At 47.9% G+C, this 9324-nt stretch overlaps 1 protein-coding gene across 1 annotated transcript in view; it reads left to right on the top strand.

Moving 5' to 3' along the window:
- Positions 1–3724: 3724 nt before the first annotated feature.
- Positions 3725–9324, top strand: part of LGMN (legumain) — a 31497-nt gene continuing 25897 nt past the window's right edge. Inside the window, exon 1 of the mRNA XM_025467794.3 lies at positions 3725–3882. The gene's annotated coding sequence lies outside the window, so the exon portion shown is untranslated. The remainder of the gene's footprint in view (positions 3883–9324) is intronic.

Here is a 9324-nt window from a genome sequence, read left to right as displayed (position 1 = left end):
CAGTGCATCTGTGACAAGTGAATGTAGGCTCCTCAGGGTGCTGGCTAGTGGCCGCCATGCATCACGCAATCCGTAACAGCTGACACCGGACTAGGTCTGTTCTGAGTTTTTTCATTATGCGTGTCAATTTGTTTGATTTACAACCCTAGGAAAAGCAGACGAAGTGAAACGATTGTCCAGGATCTCACAGCCAGGAAGTGGCAGAGATGGAAAATCAAAACCCAGGACATAGGACATCTGGAGCTGGGAAGGAGGGCCAACCAGAAGGATACGATGAGCCCTATCTCTGTCTGAACCAGCAGTTCTCAACACGCAGGGGTGGGGCAGAGGGGCTGTACATGAAGGTTTTGCCCCTCCTTCCCCCAGGAAGCTTTTGGCAATGTCTGGAGACATTTCTGGTCATCACAAGTTGAGGGAAGGCTGGTCCTGGCCTCAGGCGCATACCTGCCAGAGACGCTGATGCTGCCAGACATCCCCCAACCTCCCACATGCAACAATGAATTACGCAGGCCCCAAATGTCAGTTGTGTTGAGGTGCAGAGACCCTATTTCTTTCTTTCTTTTTTCCTTTTTTTTTTTTTCAGAAACCCTACTCTAAACCAATTTCTTTCTTACTTTCTCTCTTACTGCTTTATAATCTTAACCTTTATTTATTTTTTTTTAATTTTTATTTATTTATGATAGTCACAGAGAGAGAGAGAGGCAGAGACACAGGCAGAGAGAGAAGCAGGCTCCATGCACCGGGAGCCCGACGTGGGACTCGATCCCGGGTCTCCAGGATCGCGCCCTGGGCCAAAGGCAGGCGCCAAACCGCTGCGCCACCCAGGGATCCCAATCTTAACCTTTCACTTAGTCTCCCACTATTAGATAGAAAAAGAATCTGAAAGGTCTCCTCAGTGCCCTTATCTCTGGTGGGCTGGGTGATCAGCCACATTCTTGTGACGTCACAGATTTAAGTCCGTGTTATCACAGATTTAAATCTGGTTTGAGCCACCCTAACATCCGAGCCCCCCACACTGTGAATTTCCCGGTGAGAATTCCACTGGGGACATTTGAGAGGGTTCCATGCCTATATGTTTACAGGGAGCCTGCCACCCCCCTGCCACCTGTGCCCCCCTGGGGTTGCTTCAGTGCCTACCTCTTGGTTCCTGATGTCTCCTACTGGTGCGGCCCTTCCCACACCATGCTGCCACTTCATGCGGAGGTGGAGGTATCCGAGCACAGGCAGCCACAAAGTCAGAGATTCCTATTTTCCTTTTCTCGTTCTGCTCTTAACCCAGCAGGTGGCTACTGGTACTACTTAGCACTCACTGGGTGCTCAGCACTGTGTTTCCTTTAAGTTATAGAGAATAGGTGTGGTTCTTCCATTTTGCAGTTGAGGAAACAGGCACTGACTTGCTCAGGTCACATAGCTTGTATGTGCTGGAGCTGGGACTGGAATTTGGAGCCCACTATGTGCGCCTACTTCTCCCTCCAGGCCTCTGTCATCCCAGCCTCCTCCTTGTGGCCTAGGCTAGCCACCTTGCAGTCTCTTCTGCATCTCCCCCGACCATTACCATGGGAGCCTCTGCCAACCCCTGTTGCAGGATTTCCTCTTTTGGTGCCCATGGTTCTTGGTGACCATGAAGAGGTAGACCAGATGAAGAATGGTGGGCAGCAAAGCACAGTTTATTGAGCCATAGTAAAGCAATAGCACAATGCTCCCAAAGAGAGAGGGGGCCCAAGAAGTTTGGCCCCAGAGTTTCTAAGTCTAGGGGTTTTTATGGGCTTGTTGGTGGGCTCTTTTAATCTGATGAAACTTCCAATTCACCTATCATCCAATCAGGTTTTTGTCATCTACCTATCACCTAGGAAAGGGCAGAGGGCTCCTTCCAGGGTGGTGTAAAATCCTTTAAAGGGTAATTTCTTCTTAGGTTGGATGCCCCTTGTCCCTGCCTGCCTGCCTTCCAACTCTTCTTCGTCACCCCCAGCCACCTATTGGTCCTCAACTTTCAACCTCCTTCTCTTGTCCCACCCTCTGAGCCCTTAGTTTATGGTATTCCTGAGGAAGACTGAGGGGGCTACTCCTGGATCCTTGTTTGCCTAAATATACCTGGCATCAGGCCACCACTTCCTGGTTCCATTTCACCTGTGAAAACCTAACCAGCCAACGGTCACCATTTATTCTAGGTGAGTTGAGGGAGTGGTTAAAGACATGCTGTTCCTTTCTTACTAGATGGTGAATTACCAAGGGGAAGGAACAGAATCCCATTTCTCTCAGGGTGGCTGGGTGGCTTAGTTGGTTAAGTGTCTGACTCTTGATTTTGACTCAGATCACGATCTCAGGGTTGTAAGATCAAGCCCCGAGTAGGGCTCTGCACTGAGCATAGAGCCTGCTTAAGATACTCTCTCCCCCTCTCCCTCTGCCCCTCCAACACCCTCCACCCTGCATGTGCTCTCTCAATCTCTCCCCAAAAAAAAAAAAAAAAAAAGAAAAGAAAAGAAATCCAATTTCTCTCAATAATCAGTTACACTTGGCACATAAGGGACATTCACTAAACGTGTTCTTGCATAAATGGTTGAATGAACTCCTAAGACTCCCCACTGAGGAAGACTGTGAAAGCATCCTGGTCATGAGAATTGGCATTGGACTTGGATAGACCTGGGCTTGAAGGCCATGGTCACTTCCAAGCTAGGGGTGTGAAGTACTTGACTCCGGGTTGGCAACCTTTTTCTGTAAATGATCAGACAGTAAATATTTTCGGTTTTGTGGGCCATACAGTCTCTTGTATAACTACTCAACTCTGCCTTTTTTTGCAAAAACAGCCAGAGATGATTCCTAAACCAGTGGCATGGCTGTGTTCTCATAGACTTTATTATAAAAATAGGGAGCAGGCTCAGGGCAATATGCTGATGCATGACTTACTGTAAAAAAAAATATTATAAAAGAAGATCAAATGACACAACCCGTGAATGTTGCCCTAGATCTTACACTTGATGAGCTTGGGTAGGATTGCACTTATTCGCTCACATCAATTCCACTCAACTCAATTTACTGTGCTCTACCACAGGCACAGGTACCTATACTGTTTCCCCATTTCCCTATGAAATAATAATACCAAACATCTGAAAAATAGCATTGCATAGGGATTAAGAGGTCAGGATCCTGGAGCTAGACAGATTGCCCTGCGGTGAGTTCTGGCCCTGCCACTTTAGGGCTATGTGATCTTCAGAAGATTAATTTACTTTCCGTGGCTCAACCTCCCTCAATCGTCCTAACTGTAAAGCAGGAGCTACAATAATCGTGCCTATGTCTCAGGGGGCTAGCTCCAGGGTTAAGGGAATCCGCGCCTCCGAAATCACCCGGGGATCCTTAAAGATTCCCAAACCCAGGACACGTGCAGACCAAGGAACTCAAGACAAAGAAAGTCTGGAGGGGCAGGGGCATCAGTATTTTTCAAGTTTCCCTAGATGATTCCAAAGTGCGACAAGTTTGAAAACCACCAGGTTGCAGCGCTCGGCGCCCTGCTTTCGACCCCTCCTCGCTGGACGTTTCTGGAATTACCGTGGCTCCAGGCAGGCCCCACGCCCCTCCGCCCCCCACCCCCATTTCACCGCCCAAGCTTCTCCCGGGGCTCGCGAGGGGTGGGTCAGAAGCCCCGACCCGTGCATGCTGGGATTTGTAGTCCGTCTGGCTCTCGGGCCCCGCCCCCTCAGCCTCCATTGGCTTCCGCAGACACCCGCCCCCGAAGGCTCGCCAATCACCGCGGCGCCCTAGGCCACTAAAGCCCGGGGCCCGCGGCTGCCCCGCAATCACTGCAGGGCGACGTCACGAGGTGCGCGTCTGAGGCTGCGCGTGGCGCGGAGTTCCCACGGTCTGGCCGCCGCCGCCGTCCCGCTGCAGGTAACCGCGCGCCCCGGCCGGGGATCCGGGCCAGGCGCCCACCTCCGGGCCGGGGACGTCCGCCTGCCGCGGCTCCGGGCCGCACGGGAGGGATTTTCAGTTCCCGCCGCCCTGAGTAATCTGTTCCTCACCTTGCGAAAGAGATTTCGGGAACCGGTGCATCCCGCGGGAGAGGCTGCGACCTCTCAGCCCGCGCCCGAGGGTGGTCGTCGGCTGCCTGGAGCTCCTTCGCCGTGCGAGCTTCGGCTGGAAGCGCGGGGCGCGGGGCGGGTCTGGCTGGGGCCCGCGGGGCGCGCGGACGGTCCTGGCTGGGGCCCGCGGGGCGCGCGGACGGTCCTGGCTGGGGCCCGCGGGGCGCGCGGACGGTCCTGGCTGGGGCCCGCGGGGCGCGGGGACGGTCCTGGCTGGGGCCCGCGGGGCGCGCGGACGGTCCTGGCTGGGGCCCGCGGGGCGCGCGGACGGTCCTGGCTGGGGCCCGCCGAGGCGCGCGGGGCGGGTCTGGCGCTCGGTTCCGGCCTCCGCGCTCGGCCGCAGGTCAGGCGCTCGGGGCTGGGGAGGCGGTGATTGCACCTATTTCCACCCGGTTCTTTAGCCTAAGCGGAAAAACTGTTGCCTACGACGACAGAAATACCCAACCGTGTAAAAACATCCCTCCTGGGACGTGAGGGATGCCCTGTTCTCAGGGGCTTGAGCGGGTGGAACTCAGGATGATTAGCTTCGGCGTGAAACTGAAAGCTTGGTTAGGTCCCCTGCCCCTTAACTACTGGAAATGAGACTGTGGGCACAGGGGTTATTCCGTGCCGAGCATTGTAGAATCTGGGGCCTGGGAGAGGGAACTTTGTATCATGCGCTTCATTTTATAGATAAAAATAAACACCAAGAGTTTGAGACTTGCCCTGTGGTACATAGTGCAGTAGCTCAGCTTTTTTTTTTTTTTCTTTTTTCTTTTTTTTTTCTGTAGGGTTCCATTAGTTAGCAAACGTTCGTTGAGCCTTATTTATTGAGCAGGGGTTATTTGTAAAGGGGAGAGGCAGTCTATAGAGAATCATTCCAGTGTTACAGGTTTACACAGGAGCCACATCTAATCCTGTTCAAAGCATCTAATCCTGGTTTCTGGGAAGGGGATTCCTGAGTGGGGTTTGAGAGATAGGCAGAAGCTACTATGATGAAGGAGAAGGTTTCACCAGGAAAACAGCATGGTGAAGGCATGGAAAGAGCCAGGATTTTGGACCTGGAGTCCTGGAGCCTGGTTTGAACAAAGGGTTTCATGTGGATTATAGATTTCATGAGCTCCAATTCCTAAGAGTAGAGTGGTACAACTTGCAGGGCCTTCTGTGCTGCTCTAAGAGATTTAGATTTTGTCCTGAAAGCCTGGGAAGTTGAGTTTAATAGATGTGTATCTTAGGTAGTCTGTGGTGTGAAGAAGTATTGGAGAGGGTCACAATAGGGAGCTAAGCAGTAATTCCCAGGAGAATTGCTGAGGATTTAATTTCCCACATTGCAGTGGGAAAGGAGAAGAGAGGAGAAAGTTTTGAATTGTTAAGGAGGTGAAATACACCATATCCAGTACTGTTCAGTAAAAGTATATTGAAGTGAATGCTGTCTCTTGAGTTTTCCAACCTATCCTCTGAGGAACTACCCAGCACTTTTTTTTTTTTTTTTTTTAACTGCAGAGGTTGCTTTGTAGACCATAATTCAAATCCCAGATTATGATGGGAAATTGTCACAAGTATCGAGGATGCGGTTAAGGCTAAGACCCAAATTGTCTTGCATTCCAGGAAGTGGAAATTGCACCCATGATTTGATCACTTCATATTCAGCAGATTACAAATTATAAAGTCTGATACTATTAAGAGATGATAGACATTTGAGGAAAAGATTCACTACAGGCAGAAGTGTGTCTTAGAACTGAATAGCTATTATCAAAATGAGTATGTGTACCTTAAGACCAAGTGGTTCTGCTTCCAGAAAGTAGCCTAAGAAACAGACATTTATAAGCCAGGAGTATTAGGATGTTTATTGCAACATTGTTTATGATGACAAACAATTATTATAAATTGAAACTGCCTAAATGTCCTTTAGAAGGGAATGTTTATAAAGTGGACATATATGTTTTAAAAGTATAATAAAGTGAATGAAAAGAAATATTAACTTGTGACCGTGCGTTATCTTCTCTGTGGGGAGAATGGGATGGGACATGGGAAGAAATTTCATCTGTAATATTTTATTTTATGGGAAAAGAGAGTTCACAGATTTGCAAAGTATTAACAGCTTATGGGCTTTATGATAGTTGCCAGATGTTTTTCATTATACTTGGTATATTTCTGTTGTTTACCCTTCGATTTCTTGAAATAAAAATTATAACAAAATTTTAACTTTAAGAATTCCACATCTGGCTAGAAAAGTCATTCAATCATTGTGGGAAAATACTACAAACTACCTTGATACCAGGTTTCAAAAATAGTAATTTTGGTAAAAGGAATTCAGGTGTCAGGTAGCTGTGAAAATAAAAATGGAAAAACTGTTAATGATTGGGCAAATTTTACTTTGCTAGATTCCAAAATTCTTCTAAATGACCATTAAGAGATTTTAAAAGTGTTTATTGACTGTGTCTATTTGGAAATACAATTTAGTTGCTCACACTTTTTGTAATGTTAAGAAGATTTTAATATATATATTAATAAATATATATATATATATATATATATATATATATATATATATATATATATATTTGTTAGAGAGAAAGAGTGAGAGGAGGGGCAGAGGGAGCGATTCTTCAAGCAGACTTTCTGCTGAGCACAGAGTTTGTCTCTGGACTCGGTCCCATGACTCATGAGATCATGACCTGTGCTGAAACCAAGAGTCGGACGCTTAACCGACTGAGCCACTCAGGCACCCCAAAAGATAATTTTTAAGAGGTCAAGTCATCACTCAATACAGATATGTATAAAAGTGAACACGTATTAAAGATTACATTTAACTTACAATGAGGAGACGTAATGTGATGGTTGCAGCCGGATCAAAGGAGACTCCAGGGTCAGAAATCATGAAATGAATGGGCAAATGGCAGGCAAAGCTGGCTTATTTCTACTGGAAACCAACCCAACCTCCATTTGATATAATTCATTTGTGTGTCTTTAAATAGGAATTGTTTGCATTGCCATTATCCAGTTTACAGAGATATAAAGGAAAATATTGCATAGAATCAGAATTAGGGAACCAAAAGACATGCTTTCATTTAGAATCCAGTTTGCCACTGAATCAGAATTTTCTCCATAGGAATAATATTGATTAACCTGAATAGACTACAGTTTTCATTGGAGATTTGAGATAAGAGCTAGTTGGGTTTTGTTTTAGTGTCACTCTTCAAACAGGAAATTAAAGATTTGAGAACTGAATCTGACCTTAATAATTTAGTTCTACCATGTTATTGCATAGGGAGACAAAGGCCCAGAGGGAGGGCTTTTGTCAGACTTAGCAGCTATATGTCTTGTGATAGAAATTGCTCTAAATCCTTGTTAAAAACAGCAAGACAGAGTTTCTTCCAGCAGTTAGATTAGGGCCAGAAACTTCAGTGTAGATATGAGCTCAGGTCCAAATACATCAAGGATAGCTGGGATTTATGGGCTGAGAGAGTCAGTGGATGGAAAGTTACTGACAGGAACTTGATTAGATGTCAAAGTGGGCCGTTCTCATAGGATTCTTGGTAAACTGAACTTAGCAGGCCAAGATCTGCTTGAGATGGCTCACTTTGGTCAAGGAGGGGTCCTTATCCTTAACCCTGGTCTCTCCGGCATGGGTCAATCAGGGTCCGCCTTTGTTGATCTTACTGTAAGCCTCTGGAGAGTAGCGAGCAGGAACCAAGACGTTCACGTTTGGAAGGCTCTTTTCAGGTGTCATTGTCGAGCTGGCTGCTTTGCTTGGCTTTGATGGTTCCCTGTTTCTAACCCAGGGCCAGTAGCCAATCAGGACTGGTGGTGAGAGGTCATACCTGGTGGTAGTTACAGTGTGGGCTCTGGTGTCAGACTTTGGTTTGAACTTGACTGTGCTGCTTAGATAGTCCTGTGATTGGGGTCTCATTACCTGGATTGCTGTTGACGGTTTCTCTAGAATGGGCATTCTGTCCCAGACCTCTCAAGAGTTTAACTTCACTTGCTAATATACTTCTTTAAGTCAAGTGGAGTCCTTTAATGGAATTATGACCTTGGGTAGCCCTGTAGCCTGAGAGGGACACAGGGCAAAGTGGGAACAGCAGAGGACTTATCATTGGAGGCTGGTAAAATTCATCTGTAAAGGCTTGGCTGCTGGTCTTGACTTTGTGTGGTTCAGGTTCTCCTTTGAAGGGCTCTTCTAAGAGGAGAGCTCTTTACGCAGATTGCCCACAACTGCCTTAAAATAGTAGGGTGGCAAAGAGCATGGTGGGGTGGTGGTGGGGTGACCTGCTGGAGGAAGGCCTTGAGCCCTGGGTGGAGCGTCCTGGGCGCCTGCTTGTGGTTACCCAGTCTCGCAAACATTCACATGAACAACTCTTTTTGTGACAAGCGACGAGGTATGGTAGAAAAAGCAGTCTCTGGACCAGATCTGTGTGTCACCCCCAGTAGGGCTGCTTGCCAGCGTATTCCTCTCTCCATCCAGCCTCCCTTATCTCAGCTCTGTGAGCAGAGCCACGAGGCTGGTTCACGAAGCTTCGTGAGGATCGTGTGAAGTGTACACTGCGTGGTTTATCGCAGACACACTCTGCCGTCCTGTGCAGCATCTCAACACAGGTCACCCTGGGGGACACCTTTTCTCCTCACAGGTGGTTTGCACACTCAGAACATACCCTTTACAGCCCCCAGATCTTCTTGCTCTTGGCCCATGGAAATCTGCCTTGTCTTTTTATTTTTCATTTTTTAAAAAAGATTTTATTTATCTATTCATCAGAGACACAGAGAGAGAGAGAGAGAGAGAGAGGCACACAGACACAGGCGGAGGGAGAAGCAGGCTCCATGCAGGGAGCCTGACATGGGACTCTATCCCAGGTCTCCAGGACCACACCCCAGGCCAAAGGCGGTGCTAAACCACTGAGCCACCCAGGCTGCCCTACCTTTTAAAAGGCTCCACAGTGTCCCATCCTAAGGGGGTACCGTAACTGATTTAACGAGGCAGCGCGCTGTAGATAACGGTGTTTCTTGCTCCAGCATTTTGCTGTTAGAAATGGGTTCACCTCCTCCCGCCCTTTTTTTTTTTTTTTAAAGGATTTTATATATTTATTTATGAGACACAGAGAGAGAGAGGCAGAGATACAGGCAGAGGGAGAAGCAGGCTCCCTGCGGGAGCCCAGATGCAGGACTAGATCCCAGGACCCTGGGATCACAACCTGAGCCGAAGGCAGATGCTCAAGCACTGAGCTACCCAGGGGCCCCATCTCCTCGCCTCCTTAAAGTCTTTCCCTTTTGA

Source organism: Canis lupus, chromosome 8 (assembly GCF_003254725.2).
Source record: "Canis lupus dingo isolate Sandy chromosome 8, ASM325472v2, whole genome shotgun sequence".
NCBI classification, from domain to species: Eukaryota; Metazoa; Chordata; class Mammalia; order Carnivora; family Canidae; genus Canis; species Canis lupus.
The sequence above is the reverse complement of the archived record's forward strand: the minus strand, read 5'-3'. Positions and strand labels throughout refer to the sequence as shown.